This window comes from Wyeomyia smithii, chromosome 1, assembly GCF_029784165.1.
Source record: "Wyeomyia smithii strain HCP4-BCI-WySm-NY-G18 chromosome 1, ASM2978416v1, whole genome shotgun sequence".
NCBI lineage: Eukaryota > Metazoa > Arthropoda > Insecta > Diptera > Culicidae > Wyeomyia > Wyeomyia smithii.
In genome coordinates, this window is record NC_073694.1 from 7,055,584 (window position 1) to 7,080,486 (window position 24,903).

General features: G+C 37.3%; 1 protein-coding gene across 2 annotated transcripts in view; it reads right to left on the bottom strand.

The window, feature by feature from the left end:
• LOC129717705 (uncharacterized) overlaps positions 1-24,903 on the bottom strand; it is a 250,268-nt gene that overhangs the window by 81,310 nt on the left and 144,055 nt on the right. The gene's annotated exons all lie outside the window — the stretch shown is intronic.

Consider the following 24,903-nt stretch of genomic DNA (forward strand, 5'->3'; position numbering starts at 1 on the left):
ATAGAAACGACATTTAACCTACACAAGACATGCTGCACATATTGTACCCCAAATTAGTTTTTCAAGTATACTACGACGTTTAAGATGTACGGAGAAAGGAATAATTATTTTGCTGATACGTGAAAATTTTAGCTGTTTCAAAAAACTTAGAGTATAAGATGAACCCATTCCCGACAAGTGACATTCAAACTTTGATTCAAGTTCAACAATTATACTTGAAAATTTTCACGATGAAATTATTCTGTAAGGTACAGATTGATCTTCAATTTGCAATACAGTTTGTGTTAATTATTATTATTTATTGATATTATTTATTATTATTTATTTGTAAAGTCATCTGACGCAGGTATGGTCTTAATGATAAAATAAATCTAAGTTACAAACACAATTACACTAAACATCTTAAAATAGTTGTCGTCTACAAGAGAGTCGTCGTTTGAAGGCATTATGTTTATAGTTGGTGAGTAATAAGAGTTTGAAGTTCATTTTTTGAGGTAAAAACCGATTTCTCTCCGCCGGGATCGGGTTAAGCTATTGGCTATTACTTTTGAACATTATGTAAAATCTGATCAACAGTTTTGATTATTTTAGATATTTTGATATAGCGACATCAAATTTTCAAAGTTTTAAAAACTAAACATAGGTTTATCTACTATCCTGCCAATGCGCTACAGTAAGCCAACCTAATAATAATATTATTTGTTTGCTTATGTAGAAGAAGACTAAAACAAAGAAGTAGACAAAGGTGGTGGTGATGGGATGAGGATTGTTATGTTGTTACGCAACACTATAAAAGGTTTCTGTGATGGAACGCAGATGACAGATGTTTCATGCGCGTCATTTATCATGAGTGAATTTATATCGGAGAGGGATTTGAACTACCCATCAATGAATAAAAGAGGACAGTACTTCGTTATTCCAAGCTTTGATATTGTTAATAACAAATTGCAGAGACAAACTTTTGCATGTGTGAATATATTTTTGAGCAATCCAGTATTTTTTCATGAGCAATGGTTTTTGTAAATTGTTTTTTTTTTTTCAATCACATTTATTCTTAGTTATTTTGTAAGTTAAGCTTGAATATAACATATGTAACATCAAACAGTTCAGAAAATGAACTATAATTCAAGTTATGAAATTTAAAAAAAAATTAAATCGTTAGAAAACAATTTTTCGAAGATAATCAAATAATGGAGAAAGAGTCTTTAAATATTGGAGAAAACAACTGTGCAGTGGATCCGTATAAGAAGCGAGATGCAGATTCGTTTTCGAGTAAGCAATCAATCCACGATCTACTGAACAAAGGATTTATCGCAGTTTAGATAATTAATTAAGTTTCAAACCAGCGCTGGCCATCTGCATCGAATTTTTCGATAGTGTCATAGTTACATCTTGAACTTCAACTTGATATTTCAAAAAAAAATTTCATTTTAGATTAAATACCAACTTTTAATAGTTCAAAATGCATTTGAAAGTGGCTAGCCACTACGGGCCAACTTGTAAAAATATAAAAAGAAAACGATATATACTGGAATTATCAGAAAGATAAAAATATATAAAATTAAATTAAAATAAACCCAAAATTATGAGAGGGACAAAAGGTGAAGGAAATAAAAAGAAGAAAACAAACAAAAAATAGTGAAAAATTCTGAAGTGAAAACAGTTGAGAGAGCATATAACATGGAAAAAGGAAAGTAACTTCACAAAAAAGAAGAGCTCAATGAAAAAAATTAAACAGCTAAAAAACGAAAGAAATGAAAAAAATAAAAAAGATTAAAAGGATTGAAATGAATATGAAGAGAAAATAATGACAGACGAAACGTTATTGCAACGAATAAATTAATCAAAGAAAGAGCGAACATAAAAAAAAATAAATTGAAAAATTCAGGAGAAAAAAAACGTTAATAATCTGTAAAACATACCAAGGGAAAAAAGAATAAGAGGGAAACAAATACAACCATGAACTACACGTGAAAACTAAAAGAATAAAAAAGGACCATCATAATAAGAAGTGAATGATGAACAAACCAAAAACAATGAAGATATTAACATAGTAAGAGATAAAAGCGAGAAAAATGAACGCAAGAGTAAGTATAGAAAAACCTACGAAGAGCGAAAATCGAAAGCAGAAAACCACGCGAAAAAAATCTACGAAGAGAAGAATAAATAAAAAACAGTAAAGTAGACAGCAAATAGTAGAAAAAAATCTGTGATCAAAAAATACAGATGGAAAAAACAATTTCAGTACAGAAAAGCGAACGTATGCAAAATAGGCAGAATAAAAGATAGGAAGAGGTGAAAGTTGACAAGTTGATTTCGTAAAGCGACGTGACATCGCCTTGCGCGTCGTAATCCGGACCGAAAGAGAAGCGAAAGAGCAACCTGCAATTTTTTTTTTCCTCATCTATATCCTGCAAATTGTATATGACGTGTTTAGTCTTGTCGCACATACATGGAAATTCTACGAGTGAGAGAGAAATTTCTCTCGTCGCTTGAGGAAAAAGCGCGTGCACAGAATGACAAATAATAATTATTCACAATTTACAAGTGTTGCCATAAAAAATCAGCAACGCTTTTATGGCTTTGTGGAATGGAGGGTTTTACTAGTTTTGCGGTGAAGCTAGCGTTGATTACAAAATGTTGTGAACAGACTTTTGTTTCGTTTTTTTTTTTGCAAATCATTCAAATCATTCATTGGTCAAAGAATGAATTGTATGTTTTGGATCAAGCATTCCAATGAACGTATGGTTTTTGCTGGAGAACCACGGACAAATTAAGAAAAACGTTTATTTTCCTAAATATTAATCATTTTTTGACCTTAAATTTAAAATAATTCGAAAACCGATGCTTTCAGAATGTTAACTACCAAGAGCTTTTTGATTCAAAATGACTCTGCATCTTTTAAAATCATCAGAATACAAATATTTTAAAAAATGTTTAAATTAGAATTTTCATTAAAAAAAATTAATCTACCATAAAAAGATTTGTTTTCATTTCTCCATCCTGGACTTTTTTTAAAAAGTTGCGTATTAACGTCAAGTTTCTTTAAAAAAAAAATTTTACGCGCTTCAAAATCATTTTCAAAAGTTTATTCTGAATCCTTTGAAGTGTCTTCTTCCTGGTTGCACAACAACTTGTCCAGATGGGAACTGCATGTAACATTGCTGGCCTAAAAATTTGTTTGTGAATTAACAGTTTATTCTTGAAACAAAGTCTAGAATTCCTGTTGATAAGAGGATATAAACATTTGATATACTTATTGCACTTTGATTGGATATTTTCAATGTGCTCCTTGAAAATGAGATTCTTATCATAAATTAGCCCTAAGTATTTAACTTGATCAGACCAATTTAAGACCACACCGTTCATCTTAATAACGTGGTTATGGGTGGATTTGAGAAATGAAGCTCTTGGCTTAGGAGGAAAAATAATTAACTGTGTTTTAGAAGCATTAGGGGAAATCTTCCATTTCTGCAAGTATGAAGAAAATATATCTAAACTTTTTTGTAGCCGACTGCATATAATACGAAGGCTTTTTCCTTTTGCGGAAATACTTGTATCGTCACAAAACAGAGATTTCTCACAACCTGGTGGTAAATCAGGAAGATCAGAAGTAAAAATGTTATATAAGATTGGGCCCAAGATACTCCCCTGAGGCACACCAGCTCTAACAGGCAATCTATTAGATTTACCATTTAGATAGTTAACCTGAAGAGTGCGGTCAGTTAAATAACTTTGTATCATTTTTGTAAGGTAAAGCGGAAAACTGAAATTTGACATTTTAGCTATTAAACCTTTATGCCAAACACTGTCGAATGCCTTTTCTATGTCTAGAAGAGCTGCTCCAGTCGAATAGCCTTCAGATTTATTAGTTCGAATCATATTTGTTACTCTAAGTAACTGATGAGTAGTGGAATGCCCATGGCGAAAACCAAACTGCTCATTTTCAAAAATTGAGTTCTGATTAATATGTGTTATCATTCTATTGAGAATTATTCTTCCAAAAAGTTTGCTAATAGAGGAAAGTAAACTAATTGGTCGATAACTTGATGCCTCAGCTGGACTCTTCTCGGGTTTTAAAATTGGAGTGACTTTGGCATTTTTCCATTTCGTAGGAAAATGCGCTAGTGCAAAGCATCTGTTAAAAAAAATTCAATTCTTTTTTTTTTAAATTGAAATTTAATGTTTATTTTTGATTTTTTTTGGTCAAAAAAGTGCGGACTCAGCCCGCCCTTTTAGAATGTAATTCATGGGTGTAAAAAATCTCTCCATCTGTGAAAAAGCTCAGTTTGCTAAGCCAAATACGTGTGCAAAGTTTCATTCAAATCAAAAATAGTCGATATTCGACCATATAGGTCATTTGGCGCGATCTTGCTCGATACTTTTTATTGACCAAATCCATCGAGATAAATCGATTGAGTATTATAGCTATTTAAATCTAGTGAGTTCACAAGTTGTTGTTTGCTGCTTGCACTGCTCCATGAGTAGCAGTCACTAATACACTCGACGTGAGAAATAAAGTGTCGATATATGATACGGTATTCGCAGTACAACTGTTGCGTTATGCGTTTCTCACATTTATTGTGCGATTTCTGTGCAACATTTGTGCGAATCGGAAAGACACAATGATTGTACAAGAGTTCAACTTTTGCGTGTAGAAATCATAAAAAAAATCTTGAAATAAAAATTTCTGAAAACTGCAGAACAGAAAAAATAACCGAAAATAAATATGTATTGTATTTATGAAGAGTGAAAAAATAAAAAAAACGGAAAAACATCGAAATAAAAATAGCGGAAAATTGCAACAAAGCCCGGAAATACTGGTGTTATATCATTATAATACGAAATTTAAAGTTATGAGTTGCACTATTCACACAAAATATGATAAGCAGAGTTACAAAAAGCCGAGTCCGCACTGTCTGCATGACGTAATTAAATTAAGCAGAGAATGATATTTTTTGAAAAGAAATGGATAATGGGGTATTTAATATATAGGAAACAGACGAGATACAAGAAATAGAAAAGAAAAAACGGAAAGAGGAAGGAAACAAGAGGATAAATAATAAAAAATGTGATGGGATGAAAAAAAAACTAATAATAGAGAAGAGAATATACATACTAGTGTTTCGTGTAGAGAGACGGTTACAGCGAGCTCTGTAATTATTATTCCAAATTTATGATGTGTTGACACCTATATACCAAATATTTTTTTTTAACCTTTCCCTACGCTAGAGTCACCGACATGAAATGTTTAAACCCCAAAAACGCACCCCCCATGCACACTACCATGCACTGTGCCACCTACCGTTTCAGAGCACAGTACCGTTCCACACGGATACAAAGTGCTGCTGTCAACGAGCTGCTGCGAGACTGCGTACATGCTCGGATCGTACCTACAATCCGGTCCAGAGCCGACGGTTGTCCTGTCCCGGGAGTTGCATAAGAATGAACACCCCGAATAACATCACCAATAATAAAAATAATAAGCCGAGCTATGCTGTTGCTGCTGCTACGGGTCTTAGCAAAGTGTTTATCGGACAGGGAAAAAAGCACAGCCTACTGGTGAAAAATAAATATCGTTCGCTGCAGGCAGGCAGCACTAACGTCAACGTACCTACATATTTGTCTCGGTGGAACAGGGCAGTGACACCCAAGGACGACAAATGGGGCGGAGGTTTATCTCTCGGACCGCGGGTCGCAAACAAGCGCTGATGCTGATGATGGTGCGTTAGAACATGTTGTGCACGTTTGTCTGAACATCGGGGACAGCGCCCTGACATGGTTCACGTTTGATGGATTACATATTAAATAAAATCAGATTATTCGTTGTTAAAGACTAGTTTAGGGTTGTAAAACTGTGAGTGCGGCTACTCGGTGCAATTCGCGTTGACGGTGTTGCTGATACTTGTTTGGTTTTTACATGCGAAAAAGAAGGAAGGAAATATTTTCGCTTTTGTCATCACGCACATTTTGACAATTACATATGAATGTTCACGTAGGTGCGAACAGCCTTAAAAATCTCTTTCAACGCGAATAACCCGAATAAATCCAAGAAGCGCACAATGAATCATCATCGATAATTACCAGTTATTTACAGGCAGAAGTAAAACTACTGGTCTGTGCATCAACCACTGCGTCATCAATCCATCAAAGCAGACAGAGAGAGAAAATTGCAATCAATTCAACACTACACCACTACCTACTTGCAGAGCTCGGCTTCTCATGCCGAATGCGAAGCAGCTTGATCACGATTTGGTTGTCGGAAAATCTAGCAGGAGTGATCTTCACGGTGTAAACTAGCTTCGGGAAGGATTTTCATGTTAAATTAAAAAGGTTAACTTTGCAATCAAATTTCGATGAAATTTCTGAACTTTGAAAATTACAAGTTATTTTGATTTTTCATTTCACCAAACAGAAAATTATTCAATATAAAATTGACTACATAAATATTTATCTCTGTCTTGTAGATTGTTCTCTGTTTCATAAATTGCAGTACAACCCGCTCAGCGAATTGAAGTAAATACAATTTATTTCATTGAATCAAATCATTCAACTGCGATAAAAGAAAAAATCGAACTTCTCCATTCCACCGGGCAAGTTCCATCTGTCCTCGGATCGACATAATCGTTTAATTGAATCATAAAAAAGCCATCGATTTGTTTCCCTCGCTGCCACAGCCGGTTAAAGAAGAAAAATAGCTAAAACCCATCACATCACTATCTGCGCCAAAGCAATCACAACAATCCACATAAAGTCATAATTAGTGATAATAACCATTACACTGTGTAAGGCAAATAATCCACAAAGCCATATAATTCCCAGCATCGATAGCACGTCTCGAGCTACGCGAACAACCTCCATCCAAGCCCTTTCAGAGCGGAGCTATCTTTCGCCGGACATCTTCTCCTATACTCTTACTCTTACAGCATCCACCTTCTCCTAAAGCGATCGTTGTGAATTCTTGAAATGCGCGATACAGAAAAATCGCAACAGGTTACATAGTTACACTTTAATCTCTTCACTTCACTACAAAGCATCGAACGGGTTTTAGGGTGTCTGTTAGTTTCGAACCCTCGTAAGGCCCGCTTGATTGTAACCAGTAACACCCCCCTACGAGCCACGCCGTGAGCAGCGGAAAAATTCCTCCGAGCTAAATCGTGCTGATCGTTGCGACGTTGGGAAAAGGGCAAATCTGCCGAATTCAAATTCACGCTCGTTCGTATCAACATGCCCCGGAGGGAGGGGTTGAGAAGATGATTTAATTCATCACCACTCAACATGGGGGCAGCAGCGCAGCTCCGTGATGGTCGTTAAAGTGTTACGAACGAAAGGTGCATGAATGCAAAAAAAAAAACTAACGGCGAATTATCATACATGAGATTAGTCACTAAATTGGCGCGTGGTTTCCGATGGTTGAAAATTAGGCAATTGTCTCGTTATGTATGCCGGATTTTTAACGACGATTCGGTTCGATTCACGTGGCTATTTATGACCGCGAGTCCACACAATAGTTTTCTTCGGTGAATTATGTCTTGATGTCGAACTTATATTCAAATGTGACTTAACTTGCCTAATTAAATGCCTAATTGAATGGGCTTGAAAAGCTTTCGATTTAGTCTCATTTGTTGGCTTGATTTATATCATTCTTCTCGGTTGTTCACAGTCGAAACGTTTTACTAGGTTTGCTGGTAATGAAACAATCAATGTAATGATTAAATTAAAACAAAATAAATTTCGCATCTGGTAATAGTTGGAAAAAGTGGCAAAAAATATGGAAGAGAAACATGTCATAAAATTTTTAAATGTAGAAATAAACGACAGATCATGACAAATTAGCATTGAAAATAAAAAAAAATTGAAAAAAAAAAACACCAAAACAGAAAAGTCAAAAGAATGAGCAAAAGCAACCAATGTCGAAATTTTTTTCGATGGACAAAATAAGAAAAAGTCGATATTAGGTAAAACAAATTCAGAATACCAAAATACAGGTCGGACTCGATTGTCCGGAACATCAAAAATTTTTTCATTCCGGATAATCGAGTTTTCCGGATAATCGAATCACACAAAAAACACTGAAATTTTGTGATTAACGAACATAAAATAAATATTTTTTGACGTGGGACTACGTCTTTGTTTTCTATACTGGTATGCATTCTGAAAAATTGGATTTGAAACTGGCAAATGTTGCGTCAGATTTCAAACGATAATAACAGCATAACCTCATGATGAATAACAATAACCAATATGTTGTTGGATAGATAAAATGTATAACAATTTTGTAATACGCTAGTTATCATTATTTTTTTATTCTAAAGCGGTTAAAATACATAAAATGTGCCAAGGACAAATTTACGCGAACAATGAACCAATCACATGCGAGCATTCCTAGCACAGACGACATGAATAGACACCAACCATTCCCTGTGATTTTCTCTGTATCAATATCGAAAAAAAATTGACAGAGTCTCCCCGTCACAATAGGTCAATTTATGTTTGCTTTCATTAACCTAGACTAATTTGATGTCTCAAAGGTAAAGGCTTTTCGAAAAGTTTGAAACAACACCTTGCCTTGAACAATTTCTAAACCTGCTAATAGAACTAATAGAAGCGTAATAGAAACTGATGTCTGGAATGAAAACATGCTGGTAAAAGCAACAGTACTGTAGAGTATACGTGGAGCAGAGCGCCGCTAGTTTCTCGTCGTCTATCGTTGCAGCGGGCACGACTTCTATTCGCGTGCAATCAAAACTGTAATGCTGCTTCTGATGGTGATTGAAAGTTTATTTCATGAATATGATAACCATAAAAACCATGAAATACTCAACAAGAATTCACTTCTTTGCAACGGTTATAAGTTATTTTTATCTATTTTTTATATCCAAATTCACTGAATAATCGTGACCGACATAATCTCGAACGAGTAAGTTCCTAGAAATATATATTCATAAAAGAGTAAGAGCCGGCGAGTGCCTAAAAGAAAGAATTAATCTATTAAAAATCTTTTTCTTGCATTCAAACATTGACTACACACTGATTAGATATTTTTTCATTTCCAACTTTACAAAAAAAATATACTTATATTAACTGTCTTCGCAATACAGTGAATGTATTTGTTGGCAAATAAAATAAACTTGAGAAGCAAAAAACAAAAATGATTCTTTCTAAGGCACAACATCACTAAGTGTTAATAAAATTCTTCTGCGTGTAATTAAATATATTTCTAAAAAAAATTAAGGAAAGGCTTAGAATTTGAATACGTTAATCACTGAACAAACGGAAACATTGCGTCTATAATTACAGTAATTACAGTGTTTAGTCCCACGTCACCATTTCATACAACCCCAGGGCTGTATACCTTGTAGTATTTTCTTCATTTTACTTTTATGGTGCAGTCGCGTAACCAGAAGTTATTTTTGAGACGAAAATGGGAAAAAATTTGAAAAGCAGAAAAAAAAATAAATTGGACATTGATTATTTTCACTTAATTCGAACATGTCCCAAGCATGCCGGAAGTGACTTAAATGGTAACAAATACGCCAGAATGGATGGTAAAGGCAACATTTCGGAATAAAAATTGAAAACGGACACCAAAGAAATAAAATTCCGGATAATCGAATTCCGGATAATCGAGTTTCCGGATAATCGAGTCTGACCTGTAGTATAAAAACGTCACAAATGTGAAAAAAGCAGTCGAAAACCGCGAAAAATATTGAAAAAGATTACTGCCGTTCCAATCATAGTAGTCCCATTTTCTACACAAACCTTATGCACGCTGGGACAACTATGCTTGGAAGGGCAGATTACATATGTCAAAAAAGGGTAAAATAGATATAAAGCAAAAACTTCCTGAAGAAAGCCTCAAAAATAAAAATACTTTGGGAAAGTAATTTCAATAAAAAAAATTTAAAAAGCAAGTTATGATATGTCAAAAAATGTGAAAAGCATCAAAATGGCAGATATCATCAAGAATCATAGTTCACCGGAAGTGCACTCTACGGGCTATATGAAAGCCTGCTTCTATTCAAACCAATCGTTTTATTAATGGATTGTAGAAAGGACGGTCCTTAGTAGACTTAGTAGCAGCTGGTAATTTTAGCAGCCAACTGTTAAGTGTACAGGACAAGGCTAGCGAGGCTAGCGCTACGATCCTACTGACACTAACAGTCTCTTCCGAGCTGAGACCGAGAAAAGGCGATGAAAAATCCATCTAGTGCATGGCTTTCAATACGATTGAAAAAATGTTTGGTAAGCTCGCTTAAATACAGCTTCTATTGCTGTGTCGCTTGCTCCGGGGTCTCAACTGCTATCAACCCACTTATCCGTTTATCTTGAGCTCACCAGACCGCACAGTCTGTCGCTAGCTGTTCATCAATACCATCAGATTCGTTCATGTTTGCGGAAGCCCTAACCCCAACTTTTATCCTCAGGTAGGTATACAATTTTTCGCAACACTCACGTAATTGATGTATTACCAAAATGTCCGTGGAGTTCGGACCAAAATCGATACCTTTTTCTTGACGGCTACTGAATAACTTTTTAGCATTTAGCATTGTCTATCGATGTGTAATCAACATAAAAGCTGCGTGACACTATTACCTAGTAATAAGTGACTCCTTTGAACAGCATTAGCTTTCAGCGCTATTTTCATGCACATACTGCTTCCGATGCTCAGGTTGAGGCTGCTGGCGTTCCTAGAAGTGTTGTCGATCTTAATCTGCTTGATAATAATACGGTGCCCAAATAGATGCAGTACACACTGATCTTGAAGCGGCGTTCGATTGAGTAAAACAAAAAACACTTTCAGCTAAGCTCGAAAACGTTAGAGTTTTATCTGCTTGGGCTCGTGTTTGATGAATCAAACTTTATGAGTGACGATAGGGATTCAGCTTTCTGCACAGTTAACAAATGTCTCTAAAGTACCGCAAGGTAGTAATCCGCTACTCTTCGTCTTATTCATCAACGATATTTCTCTACTACTTCCGGGTGGTTGCCGTAAAGTGTACGTCGATGACGTCAAACTTTCTAAAGCTGTGAAGTAAACTGCGGACGCTCTTGAATTCCTCCTCCGTCAGCCTGAACGCAATTTGGATTTTTTATCGTTTTTTGTTTTGTTTTTTTTTTAATCTTTTTTTAATCTGAGAAAAATAATTCCTCACATCGAAGTAGACGTGTGCGTTGCAAATAGACGTCATTTTTCGAGTCCGCGTTTTTTTCAGAGGAATTTAACTCGGAAGGAATATTACTTAACTGGCATCGTTTGCCCGATTCATCCTGCATTGTTTGTCCTGAATCCTGATTTGTGTTATAACCCGCGCTCAGGGCCTTTGATTTCCTGTGCTGCTGATTGGCTGTGTTGCTGCGAGTGGCTGTGATCTGGTGATTATGCTGTTGAAGACAACTCGAGCATCGTTGGGAAAACGCTAAGAAAGAGGTACGTGCTTCTTGTCGGTCCTATTGCGCTTACCTAAGCGCAATGGATGTAGATCCCTTACCCCCCGATCCTCCGTCCCCAAACCCCACCGACCCTGTCCCTCCTGATCAATCCTCTTCTGACCCTGTTCCAGTCACCCCACGCCCCAGGCTTTATCCAGACGGAGCGGCGGGCAGCCGGTTTTTTGTGTACTTTAGGCCAAAAGCAGGGTCGAAGTCGAAATCGTTGAATATTTTGCAGATTTCAAAAGACCTGACGTCACTTTTCAAGGCCGTGACTGAAATTTCAAAGGTCAGACCAAACAAGCTCCGTGTTGTGGTCAATGACCGGAAACAGGCCAACGATATAGCCTGCTCCGAGCTCTTTACTCGAGAGTACCGCGTATATGTACCCGCTCGCGACGTGGAGATCGACGGCGTCGTGACCGATTCGAGTCTGTCGGTTAAGTGTATACTGGAAAGCGGAATAGGTTGCTTTAGGAACGACGCATGTCCCGATGCAAAGATCATTGATTATAAGCAACTGCGGTCAGTGTCGCTCGTCGACGGCAAAAAAGTGTACACCCCTTCAAACTAGTTTCGGGTTACGTTCGCCGGGTCTGCACTGCCCAGTCTCGTGTCGATCCACCGGGTGCGTCTACCTGTGCGCCTGTATATTCCCCGCGTAATGAATTGCACTAATTGTAAGCAGTTAGGTCACACTGCGGCCTACTGCTGCAATAAGGCACGGTGCGGCAAGTGTTGAGAGACCCATGCTGAGGCTACCTGCAGTGCAAATGCTGAAAAATGTATTCACTGCGGGGAAAATCAGCATGAGCTCTCCTGTACATGCAGCGCAGGGATAAAATCAAGCGGTCACTCAAGGAGCGTTCGAAGCGTTCTTACGCAGACATGCTTAAAAATACCGCGACCACCTCTCCCTTTACTTTACACCCCTTTGATCTACTGTCCTCTGATGAAACCGATTCGGACGATTCACTAGCAGAAACATCCTTTGTAAAACCTGGGGAGCCTAGAAAGAGGAAAAATCTTTCCTCTCCTAAGCTTCCCAGAAAAGGTCCTAGGATTTCTCAAAGTGAAATGAAAAATACAATCACTACAAAAAGTGCTGAGGAAAAACCGAAGCAAATTCCTCCTGGGCTCGGAAATTTAAAATCTCAGAAGGAGTTCCCAGCACTTCCAGGAACATCTAAAACCCCAGTTGTTCCTTTTGCACATCAAGTTGATAAATCGAATGCTGGATTGGTGAAATTTTCAGATATTGTGGACTGGATTTTTGAAAACTTCAATATACCTGATCCAATTAAAAATTTTCTTAAAGCGTTCCTCCCAACAGTTAGATCATTTCTGAAGCAGTTGACTGCCCAATGGCCCCTCCTTGCAGCGATCGTATCCTTCGATGGCTAATTCATCTGCCAATTTGAAGGGTTCTATCTCTGTTTAACAGTGGAATTGCAGAAGTATTTTACCAAAAATCGATTCATTCAAAGTTTTGATAAATAAAAACAAATGCGATGCATTTTCCCTTTGCGAAACTTGGCTTACTTCGAATACTGATCTTAACTTCCATGATTTTAATATTATTCGCCTTGATCGAGACACCCTTATATGGAGGAATACTTCTAGGGATTAAGAAGTGCTATTCTTTCTATCGTATTAACCTCCCCTCGATTCCAGGTATCGAAGTCGTCGCATGTCAAATGACAATACAAGGTAAAGAGCTTTGTATTGCCTCAATATATATTCCCCCCAGAGCACAGGTTGGGCAACGGCTGCTCTTTGATTTAATAGAACTTCTTCCCTCGCCACGTTTGATTTTGGGAGATTGCAACTCTCATGGCGTGGCTTGGGGTTCCCCTTTACAATGATAACCGCTCCTCTTTGATCTATAACCTTTGCGATGACTTCGACATGACAATTTTAAACAACGGCGAAATGACACGTGTCCCGAAACCTCCAGCGCGCCCAAGCGCTTTGAATCTATTTTTATGTTCGACGTCGCTACGGTTGGATTGCATATGGAAGGTAATTTTCGATCCCCACGGTAGCGACCGTTTGCCAATTCTAATTTCAATTACTAACAGGTCAACTCGCACGCGACCAATTAATATTCAGTATGACCGCACACGGAATATCGATTGGAAGTTATACGAGGAAAAGGTTTCAGAAGCTGTCGAGTCGATTCAACATCATTCACCACTTGAAAAATACAACCTCCTCGCGGGCTTGATTCTCGACGCTGCGTTACAAGCCCAAACGAAAAAATATCCAGGCGTAACAATCAAAGAACGGCCTCCTACTCCGTGGTGGGACAAAGAGTGCTCTGATGTCTACAAGCAAAAATCCGACACGTATTTAGCGTTCCGGGATACAGACAAGGCCGACGACTTTAAACGGTATTCGGAGCTTGATACCAAGCTAAAAAGCTTGGCTAAAGCAAAGAAACGCGGATATTGGCGTCGGTTCGTGAACGAGACGTCGAGGGAGACATCGATGAGCACTCTTTGGAACACAGCCCGAAGAATGCGGAATCGCGTAACGGTCAACGAAAGCGAGGAGTCTTCAAGTCGGTGAATATTTGATTTTGCCAGAAAAGTATGTCCGGACTCTGTTCCTGCGCAAAATATCGTTCGCGATGCGTCTCCGGGCCATGACGCGATAGAATCACCTTTTACGATGGCAGAATTTTCAGTTGCCCTCTTGTCCTGTCACAATAACGCGCCTGGGTTAGATAGAATCAAATTCAACTTGTTGAAGAATCTACCCGGCAATGCCAAGAGGCGCTTGTTGAACTTGTTCAATAAGTTCCTGGAGCAAAACATTGTACCGCAGGATTGGAGGCAAGTGAAGGTGATCGCCATCCAAAAACCAGGGAAACCAGCTTCTGATCACAACTCTTATAGGCCGATTGCAATGCTATCCTGTATCCGGAAATTGATGGAAAAAATGATACTCCGTCGTTTAGACCATTGGGTCGAATCAAATGGTCTACTATCAGAAACTCAATTTGGCTTCCGCCGTGCCAAAGGGACGAATGATCGTCTTGCGCTGCTTTCAACAGATATTCAGCTAGCGTATGCTCGCAAAGAAAAAATGGCGTCTGGGTTCTTGGACATTAAGGGGGCTTTTGATTCCGTTTCTATTGACATTCTTCCGGGTAAACTTCACCGACAAGGGTTTTCTCCAATTTTAAACAATTTTTTGCACAATTTGTTGTCCGAAAAGCACATGCATTTTACGCATGGCGATTTGGCAGGGCTCGTGTTTAAGCCCCCTTCTTTACAATTTTTATGTAAATGACATCGACGAATGTCTGGCAAATTCATGCACGATAAGACAACTTGCAGACGACAGCGTGGTTTCTGTTACAGGAGCCAAAGCTGCCGATTTGCAAGGACCATTGCAAGATACATTGGACAATTTGTCTGCTTGGGCTTTACAGCTAGGTATCGAATTCTCTCCGGAGAAGACTGAGATAGTAGTTTTTTTCTAGGAAGCATGAACCTGCTCAGCTTCAAACACAATTAAAGGGTAAAACGATTTCTCAGGTTTTGGTACACAAATATCTTGGTGTCTGGTTCGACTCTAAAGGCACCTGGGGTTGTCACGTGAGGTATCTGATGAAAAAATGTCAACGAAGAGTGAATTTTCTTCGTACAATAACCGGACAATGGTGGGGAGCCCACCCAGGAGACCTTATAAGGCTTTACCAAACAACGATATTGTCTGTTATTGAATACGGGTGTTTCTGCTTCCGCTCCGCAGCAAACACACATCTGATCAAACTGGAGCGAGTACAATATCGTTGTTTGCGTATCGCCTTGGGTTGCATGCAATCGACCCATACGATGAGTTTGGAGGTCTTAGCCGGAGTTCTACCGTTGAAAAACCGCTTCTGGAGCCTGTCTTCTCGTATTCTTATCAAATGTGAGGTCTTGAACCGTCCTGTGATTGAAAATTTTGAAAGGTTAATCGAACTCAATTCTCAAACCCGTTTTATGACATTGTATTTCAACCACATGTCCCAAAATATTAACCCTCCTTTGAATATTCCAAATCGTGTCAACTTATCAAATACTTCTGATTCTACTGTGTTTTTCGATACATCCATGATAGAAGAAACTCGTGGAATCCCGGATCATTTACGCGTGCAGCAGATCCCCAAATTTTTTTTCCAATAAATATCGAAATATCAACTGCGACAATATGTTCTACACTGACGGATCACTTCTTGATGGGTCCACTGGCTTCGGTGTTTTCAATAACAATTTAACCGTCTCCCATAAACTCGATAATTCTGCTTCTGTTTACGTCGCAGAATTAGCTGCAATTCAGTACACCCTAGGGATTATCGAAAAAATGCCCACGGACCATTATTTCATCTTTACGGACAGTCTCAGTTCCATTGAGGCTCTCCGATCGATGAAAGATGTTAAGCACTCTCCGTATTTCCTGGGGAAAATACGGGAACATCTGAGTCCTTTATCCGAAAAATCGTTTCAGATTACCTTAGCGTGGGTCCCTTCTCACTGCTCGATACCGGACAATGAGAAAGCGGACTCTTTGGCTAAGGTGGGCGCAACAAACGGTGATATTTATGAAAGAAATTTTCGCAATTGTACGTCAGAATACGATCATCAGTTGGCAAAATTATTGGACCAAAGGGGAACTGGGAAGGTGTTTACATTCCATTATCCCCAAGGTATCAACGAACCCGTGGTTCAAGGGACTGGATGTAGGTCGAGACTTCATTTGCATGATGTCTCGGCTCATGTCCAATCACTATGGATTTGACGCGCATCTCCGTCGTATTGGGCTCGGGGAAGGTGGTATCTGTGCCTGTGGTGAAGGTTATCACGACATAGAGCATGTGGTTTGGTCTTGCCCTGAACACCGTGGCGCCAGGTCTAAATTAATAGCTTCCCTGCAGGCCGAGGGTAGACAGCCGGCTGTTCCTGTTCGTGATGTCTTGGCGAGCCTTGACCTTCCCTACATGTCCTCCATATACATTTTCCTGAAATCCATCCATGCACCAGTCTAGCCCCACTCCTTTCCGCCTACATCCAACTTAACCGCAAGTACACGTTTGGTCCCCCGATCCAGAACCAGCAACTAGACCCCGCACGATACCAGCAACTAGAGGCCCGAGGAAGTCCATTTTCCAGTACGTGTCTTGGTTTAGCAGAACATAACAAATAAGCTGCTCACTGTTTTTGGCTGTTTGAAGAACATCATGACGCCCCAACAACAAATCACCAATTTTAAAGCGCGTTTTAGTTTTAATCTTAGATTTAATTTCAACTCGTAGTCGGCAGCGAGGATAAAAAATTTGTCTTTAGTTTTTAAGATACTTTATGAAGTAAAATTCTAGATATGATTGGCTCCGTAAAACATTAACTTGTATTGTGCCGTTTCAAATAAACGTTGATTGAAAAAAAAATAATTCCTACCTGGGCTCATATTAGGAATTATTTGACTGACTTTTGGATTATTAAACCAAGAATTTATAAATCTGATAGATTTCCTGTCAGAGCAGGTGTACCTCAAGGTCCAGTCTTGGGTCCAGTCCTGTACAACATATTCACTTCAGATCTTCCTGATTTGCCTCCAGGATGCACAAAGTCATTGTTCTGCGATGACACAAGCATTTCCGTAAAAGGAAAAAGTCTTCGTGTCATATGCAGTCGATTGCAGAAAAGTTTAGATATTTTTTCTTCCTACTTGCAAAAGTGAAAAATCTCTCCCAATGCTTCTAAAACTCAAATGATAATTTTTCCGCATAAGCCTAGGGCTTCTTTCCTCAAGCCAAACAATAATCACGTTGTCAAGATGAATGGGGTTATTTTAAGTTGGTCCGACAAGGTTAAGTACTTGGGACTAATTTATGATAAAAAACTTATTTTCAAAGAGCACATTGAGAGTATACAAGCCAAGTGCATCAAATACACGAGATGTTTATATCCTCTCATTAACAGGAATTCTAAACTTTGTTTAAAGAACAAACTTTTGATTTACAAACAAATTTTTAGACCAGCAATGCTTTATGCTGTACCGATCTGGTCAAGTTGCTGTTCAACAAGAAAGAAAACGCTCCAAAGGATTCAGAATAAAATTCTGAGAATGATTTTGAAGCGTCCTCCTTGGTTTGGTACACTCGAATTACATAGACTTACTGGTGTTGAACCATTAGAAGCTATGTCAAATAAAATTATTAACAATTTTCGACAAAAATCGTTGCAATCCTCAATTGCTACGATAAGCTCTCTTTATAGCCAATAAGTTAGCAATTAAGTTAGTTGTAAGTTTACTTCCCCTTTTCTGACAAGTAGGTTTAAATCCCTACGAATGATAAGTCCTAATTGCGAAAGCAAACAAATCCTAACAATTAAAATTACAAATTTCTAACAGTGTTGAGAAGTCACCATTTGTGATTGGACACACATACTCATTACTTACTAGTATTTATCATAAATACTTAAGCTACTAACAAATCCCCCCTTAAAAAAAAAAAAAACCAACAATTTATGGTTTTGACCTACTTTTATACCTTCGTAGATTTTTCTGCTTATCTGAACTGCATTTGGAAACATGTTATTCCTTGATCTTTGCTGGATTTGCGATGCCTATTATCCTCTCCTAAGTTCAATATAAAATTTTTTGCTGTCTTGACCGAACTCTATGTTCATCTGCTCCGATTTTTACAACTTTTTTTATATTTCAAGCTTAATCTGGGGTAATTTCAATCCCGGAATTGTCTGTTTTTTTTTACAAACCTTTTTTCGATGTCCTGAGCTCAATTTGAAACCATTTTTTTTAATTTGTCTATCATTTTCTTCATTTCCTATTTTTAGATGCCTTTTTCTCATTATTCGACCCAAATTTTATTTACTTTCTTTCTACTTCTAGGTGCTTTTTCCACCATTTTCCGAGTCCAATTAGGAGAGAATCTCTTTTGCAGGTCTAATTTGGTATCATTTTCAGAAACTTTCGTGCTAATTTGAGTTCAATTCGAAATCTTTTTTTGCCTTTTATAACCCTTAGGTAATTTTTCTCTTTTTGGTAATTTTTGGCCATTCAGAGCTCAATGTGAAACCATTGCATTTGATAGTTTCGTTTTTTTTTGCAATTCTCAGCTCAATTTTTCCATCAATTTCTTCTTTCACCTTTTCTGGTATCAAGATGCCTTTCTTTACTATTCTGAGCTTAATTTGGGCTTCGTTTCTGTAATTTCTGTTCGCGTATAATTAGACTCCAAACCTTAGCGAGTAGCGACTGAATTGGCCGTGCTATTGGAGAAAACATTTCCGTTTGAGTGTGTGCTCATAGGGAATGTTGGATTATGATGATATTGCTTAAAAATATCAAACATGCCTGGGTATTTCTACCACACCATCCCCCTTTGGGAGGAATAATGTAGCAGCGAGAATTATTTCACAAACCCAATAAACGAAATTATTTGAGGTTTTAGTCACCGTATAATTTTATTCCCTTTGGATGGTTGATCTTTCTCGGTGAAATATACACACTATGTTTGTTTTACATGACGTTTCGGCGTACTGTTATTCAGCCATCGTCAGATATGGCAAAACAACATTCTTCTCCCACCAGAGTAAGCAAACCACACTAGTGGGAGAAGAATGTTGTTTTGTCATATCTGACGATGGCTGAATAACAGTACGCCAAAACGTCATGTAAAACAAACATAGTGTGTATATTTCACCGAGAAAGATCAACCATCCAGAGGGGATAAAACCATTAAACGAAAATTGTGACATTTTTCGATGGGATGGGAACTTATACTACCCTTGCAGCTAGTCTCGAGGTGGAAATAGGAAATCAAAAATCGAGAACCGAAAGTCAAAATTTAAGATTCAACCATTTCTGTGAATTTTGGTTTCACCTAGCAGCGCGATCTAGTGGCGTAAAATTGTCAGCAAATTTTCAGGCATTCGCCTTTTTTTTGAGGAAGAGTTTTTTATCAACCTGATTAATCAAGGCTCGTTTGCCGATCAAATTTACAATTCTGGTGAATCTGGCTTGTTTTCGAAAATAACTCCCCGTGAAACATCAATCTATTTGGAAGACAATAAAGCTTCTGGGAACAAAACTAGCAAAAATCTAGTAACTCCATGCCATGCCCGAAGGTATTTGAGACTCATAATTCGCCGTTGTTGCTCATGGGAAGATCAAAAAAGACTACATGCTTGGAAAATATAATAATTTTCATTGCATTATCGAGGATTTGCTAATCCCTGGAATGATCGGGAACTTTTCAGTAATTGATTCCAAAAACAGTTTGAACTTTGAGTTTGTGAGTTTCTTACTCAGAAAATCTCCCACGGATTGATACAAGCTTTTTTTTTTCTTTCACCATGTCAAGTTCAGAAGCTCCAAATAACGCACTGGAAAAATAGCATCACAAGAAATGGTGTTTTGGCATTTTCAGTCTTGGCAGGACTTTTTCGCTTAGCACGATAACAAAGTCTCAGAAGCGAATAGGTGTGGTTCAACAAAACAATAAAAAAAAATCACATGAAGCAACCATGAAAAATTCAATGGCAATTTAAGGATATTATTGTTATGTTATATGTTGTATTACACTTTGCATTTCTAACGGAAAGCTATGCTTGAGTTAATAAACAGTTGAGAATATACATGTTAAAATGAGCATTACCTATCGTTTAAATCGTTTATACAGAAAATCAAATATATCACGTATAAAAAATATCACACGAAAACATTTTTTGAACGTGATTTAATCGAAATGTTGTTGGAATCCAAAAACAGTAAAAATAGCAGAAAATGTACCATTTTAAAATATGTGAAAAATGTTCGAATGAGGTCAGAAATTACAAGAATTTCCAAAAAAAATCGAAAAAGCTAAGATGTAGGAAAAATTAAAGTTCAATAAAGCTAAAATAGGTAAAAGAACCGAGAAAGTCAAGATATACAAAAAAGCAAATAATTGCAAAAAAAAAAATGAAAGTGGTTACATATGCTAAATGAATGAAAAATGTCGAAAAGGGTTATAAATGTGGAAAATAATTTAATAACTTCAAAATGTTAGCAAATGAGAAAAATGTCAACAAATATTTAAATTGTAAGACAAAACAGGAAAGAAATATGCGCAATAAAAAATCAAATGTCCAAGCACATGCAAATTGTGAAAAAAAATCAAACAAAACTGAAAAAAATAAAATGCCATAAAATTCCAAAAACGCTAAAATTGCCATGCCATAAAACATCACGTATGTCGGAAGAGGTTAAAATATCACAGAAAATGAAGAATGACAAAATAGGATAAAAAAGCGAATTATAAAACTGTCACATTTGTTGTGGTAATAGAAATGACATAAATTCAGAAAATATCAACGACAAAAAGGATCAAAACTGCAGAGAAGGTAAAAAAGTGAAAGTACCCATTATGCCCCCATGTTACAGCATTCAGTTAAAAAATGACAAAATTGTTGAAACGGCATGCTTTCTAAAAAAATATTCTCAAAAGTAGAAAAATGAATAAACAAGTTAAAATAGTTTAAACTTTCAAAAAAGTTCAAAATGTTAAAAAAGTCACAGTAGACGTATGTAACCACGTAAGAGACCGAAAAAAATAAAATAACGTAAATCTAGGAAATGTCAAACTTGTGAAACCTTTTTCAATGGTGACCTCGCCAGAGGTCATCAATCACTAGAAAATTGTTTGAAAAGGTCAATGTCCAAACAAATTTGTCCAAACAAAAAATGCAAAGATGTCAAAACGAATGTTGAATTTCAATAGAGTTTGAAAATTAAAAAAAGGTAAAGGTATTAAATATTAAAAAATGTAAATATTGAAAATTGCCTATAATTGACTAAAACGTCGAAAAAGTTCAAATTATAAATAAAGTTACATAATAAAGTTACAAAAAAGTTAACAATATCTAAGATAACGTCCAAAGTATCGAAAAATATGAGAAAATATCAAAAGTGCGGAAACAAATGACATATGCAAAATTCAAAAAAATACTAATAGGTAAAAAATGTCAAAAATGAAAAAAAAAATAAAAAAAAATGTAAAAAAAAATCATGAACGTCAAAAAGGATTATGTTGAATGAAGTATAAGATCGAAAATATCAAAAAAACTTTAAAAATATGAAAATAGTCAAAAAGCATAAAACAGTAAAAAATTTCAAAATATATAAAAAATGTAAAAACAATCAAACATGTTGAAAAAGTAATAATGCAAATTATAAATTTGAAAGAAAAGGTCATAAAAATATAAGATACCAAAAAAAAAAAAAGATACAGTCAGGTTTTTTTGTGCGCGGTTTTTTATACGCGGATTTTTTTACGAGTTTTTTTTTACGCGGATTTTTGAACCAGAAACCAGAAACGTTTAAGTGTTTATCTAGTAAACTTTTGACTATGTCCAAAAAATACCCTCCGCCCACCGAAAGATCCGGAATGACTGTCAAAGAGGACAATTTTAAATACTGGTTCTAAAGCGTCTCGGGTTTTTTCTTAAAGCCCTTCATGCTGGACTACTTTACGCGGATTATCGAAATATCGCGGTTTTTTACGCGGATTTTTGAATTAGCGCGATTTTTTTAACGCGGAATTTCGAATTACGCGGTTTTTTTTTCGAGGTACGTATTCCCAGCGTAAAAAAAAACCTAACAGTATAAAAATTGTAAAATAAATAAAAAAATCAAATATGCATACAAAAACCTAGCAATTCACGAAATCTGCCTAAAAATACAAACATTTTGAAAATCGCGCAAAAACAACCGCGTTAAAAACGACTTTAATGCAATTAATAATTACAAAAAGTTTAGCGAAATAAACGTCGAACAAAGTCAATAAGGTAAAGAACATTGAAAATGTCCAAAAATGTAAAAAGGACAAAAATGCCCGAAAATTTGGGCACAAATTTGAAAACAATAAAAAAATACGAGAAGGCAAATATTACATGCCAAAAGAAGTCTGCTGGACTTATTTTTCACTCTAAATCACAAATTTTTGATAACCAACAGCACAATTATACCGAACAATTAAGACATACATATGCAATCAACATGAAACAGATGTGCTTCAAATATATAACGGGAAATTTTTTTTATCGTTGTATAATCGAAACGTAACTGTACTCATATATAGATCAGACTCGATTATATATCATTTTAGATTCCATTATTTATAGCAGGATTATTTTTCTATTTCAAATATGACTTATTTAAAGCTTAAATGTCGTAAGGAAACGTCCATAAAATATGCTTGAAGAGAAGGGAGAGAGAGCTATCTGACAAAGTTTTGACACCCATGTGAAAAGAGGGTTTCGAAAATATTTATTTTTTTTTTTTTCTGCGTGGACAATCAATGGACGTTCCATTAATAATTCAAAAAATAAATAGAAATCAAAAAAAGTTCAAAATAAAATCCCTTCACAACGCGGAACCGCAACGGATTTAACCCGTAAAATTGCAAAACGAAGTAAAAGTCAACGAGAGATCGTAGAATTTCTGGGACGATTGAACACAGTTGTTTTCGAAGCACTTCGTGATCGAAAAGAAAGGAATCGAACGGACGTTCCCAGAGCATGGCAGCCAAGGATGATGCTCAAATCAAACGTGTTTCTAGCAAAGGTCCATTCAAGCTTGTAAACAAAATCAGAGACGAGCTGAACATGTCTGTGAGTTCCTGAACAATTCAGAGACGGCTTGTGGAGCATGGATTCGTTCGTAAAAGTCTCTGGAAGGTTTCTAGAAGTATCTTAGAGCAAGGTTGAGGTTCACCAAGGACCATTTGCTTCGCACAGAATGGCTAAATGTGCTGTAGTGTGACAAAACGAAGGTCAACTTGATCGTTTCTGATGGATAGGGCTGAATACATCATCCGATTGGCTGCGCCTTAAAATCACAATAGGCACAACAAAAACCTCAAATACGGAGAAAGCGACATCATTGTCTGGAGGATGTTTCTCCTCGTCAGATCTGATGTTGGATCGACACAGGATCAATTTTTTGCGAAACAGTTCGCGGGAAGTCTTTCGAAAAAAGATTATAACGATGTCCTATTTCTCGATGGATTTTTTGTTACTCAAATAAATCAACACAAAAAGAGCATTTCTATACGGATTGTTGTTTTTTTTTTAACTGTGGATATGGTTCACTTCTTCTAAAGACATATATAAAAGACTATTGATTAAAGGTCAAAACTGTCAGGAAACAATAAAAACAATGTCGAAGTTATGTTATAAAGGCTGAGTATTTTTAAAAATATCGAAAAAATATCACCAGAAATAAAAAAGCACTAAAATAGATACAAATATAAAAATCACCAAACATGTTGAGTTAACCGCTTTAAATTTACAGCCGGGATTTTCAATCCCGTCTAAAACCAGGAAGCAAACGAAACGCGATAACATCTATTCTTCCGACGCGGAAATGACACCCATCCCAGCGCCGAAGATCGTAATGAGGGCTGCGCCAACAAGCGAGCAACAAGACGTGGCGTGTGAATTGTCGAGAGCGCTCTTGAGAACTAGCTAAATAGCATCTAGTACTTGTACTTGTAGTCCGCTAAATGATGGTGGAGAAGCAGCCAAGCAGCCTCTCATTAGACCATCAAACATTCTGACCGCGTTGATGATGATGATGATGGATACACCGAAGATACAGTTAGAGTTACTTCACGATACCGAGGGGGTGCAAAAATACCAAGGCCAGCCAATCATGATGATGCGATGATCATCGCATCGCAATCATCGATATGACTTGGTAGGATTGGTGATCTAATTGAGATGGTTTCTTTTACAATCGGGGTCCAAATGGTAGAACCAATTTGAGAACAGGTTAAGAAATAACGATAAAAATTACTAACGTTTTGAGACGTCGCGACGATGGGAGAAAGGAAACGAAAACACTTTACAATTGGCATTTAATCTTCTCGACTCGAGCTTCTCTCCGCTTGGCCTTTCAACGACGGCGGCGGCAGAAAGAGGTTGATCTTCGCGATCCGCGGGATCGTAGATATTGAGAAGCGAGCACGCTCGCGTTTGACAGTTGAAGAAAGTGCCGCCATATGCTGAGGAACCTCGCGTCCTAACTTCTCCGGGGCCAGGCACGACCGACCACGAAGGGTCCCCTATTACGTCACTATTCGAGCAAAAGCTGCTGCCGGCAGACAGGCAATCGATACGGGACGGACGCCATCGCACCTTCTGCCAGCCCAAAATGAGAGGACAGAAAACGAAACACAGAACTGACAACCCGCGGCGAAACGTCTCTGTGTGGCGCTATTCACCCGCGGACTGCCAGTTATGCAAGCCACACTTTTTCTTCCCTCATCAGACCTCTAAGTCAAGAAGAGAATGCTAGATTTTGGTCCATTGGAGGCCCCGGCCACGTGCGGGGGAGTTAGGCATGCCTCTCAATGGATGGCACGAAAAATGCTAATTCAGGTCTTTTGCCATCCCTTCGAAGTACTAAAGAGAA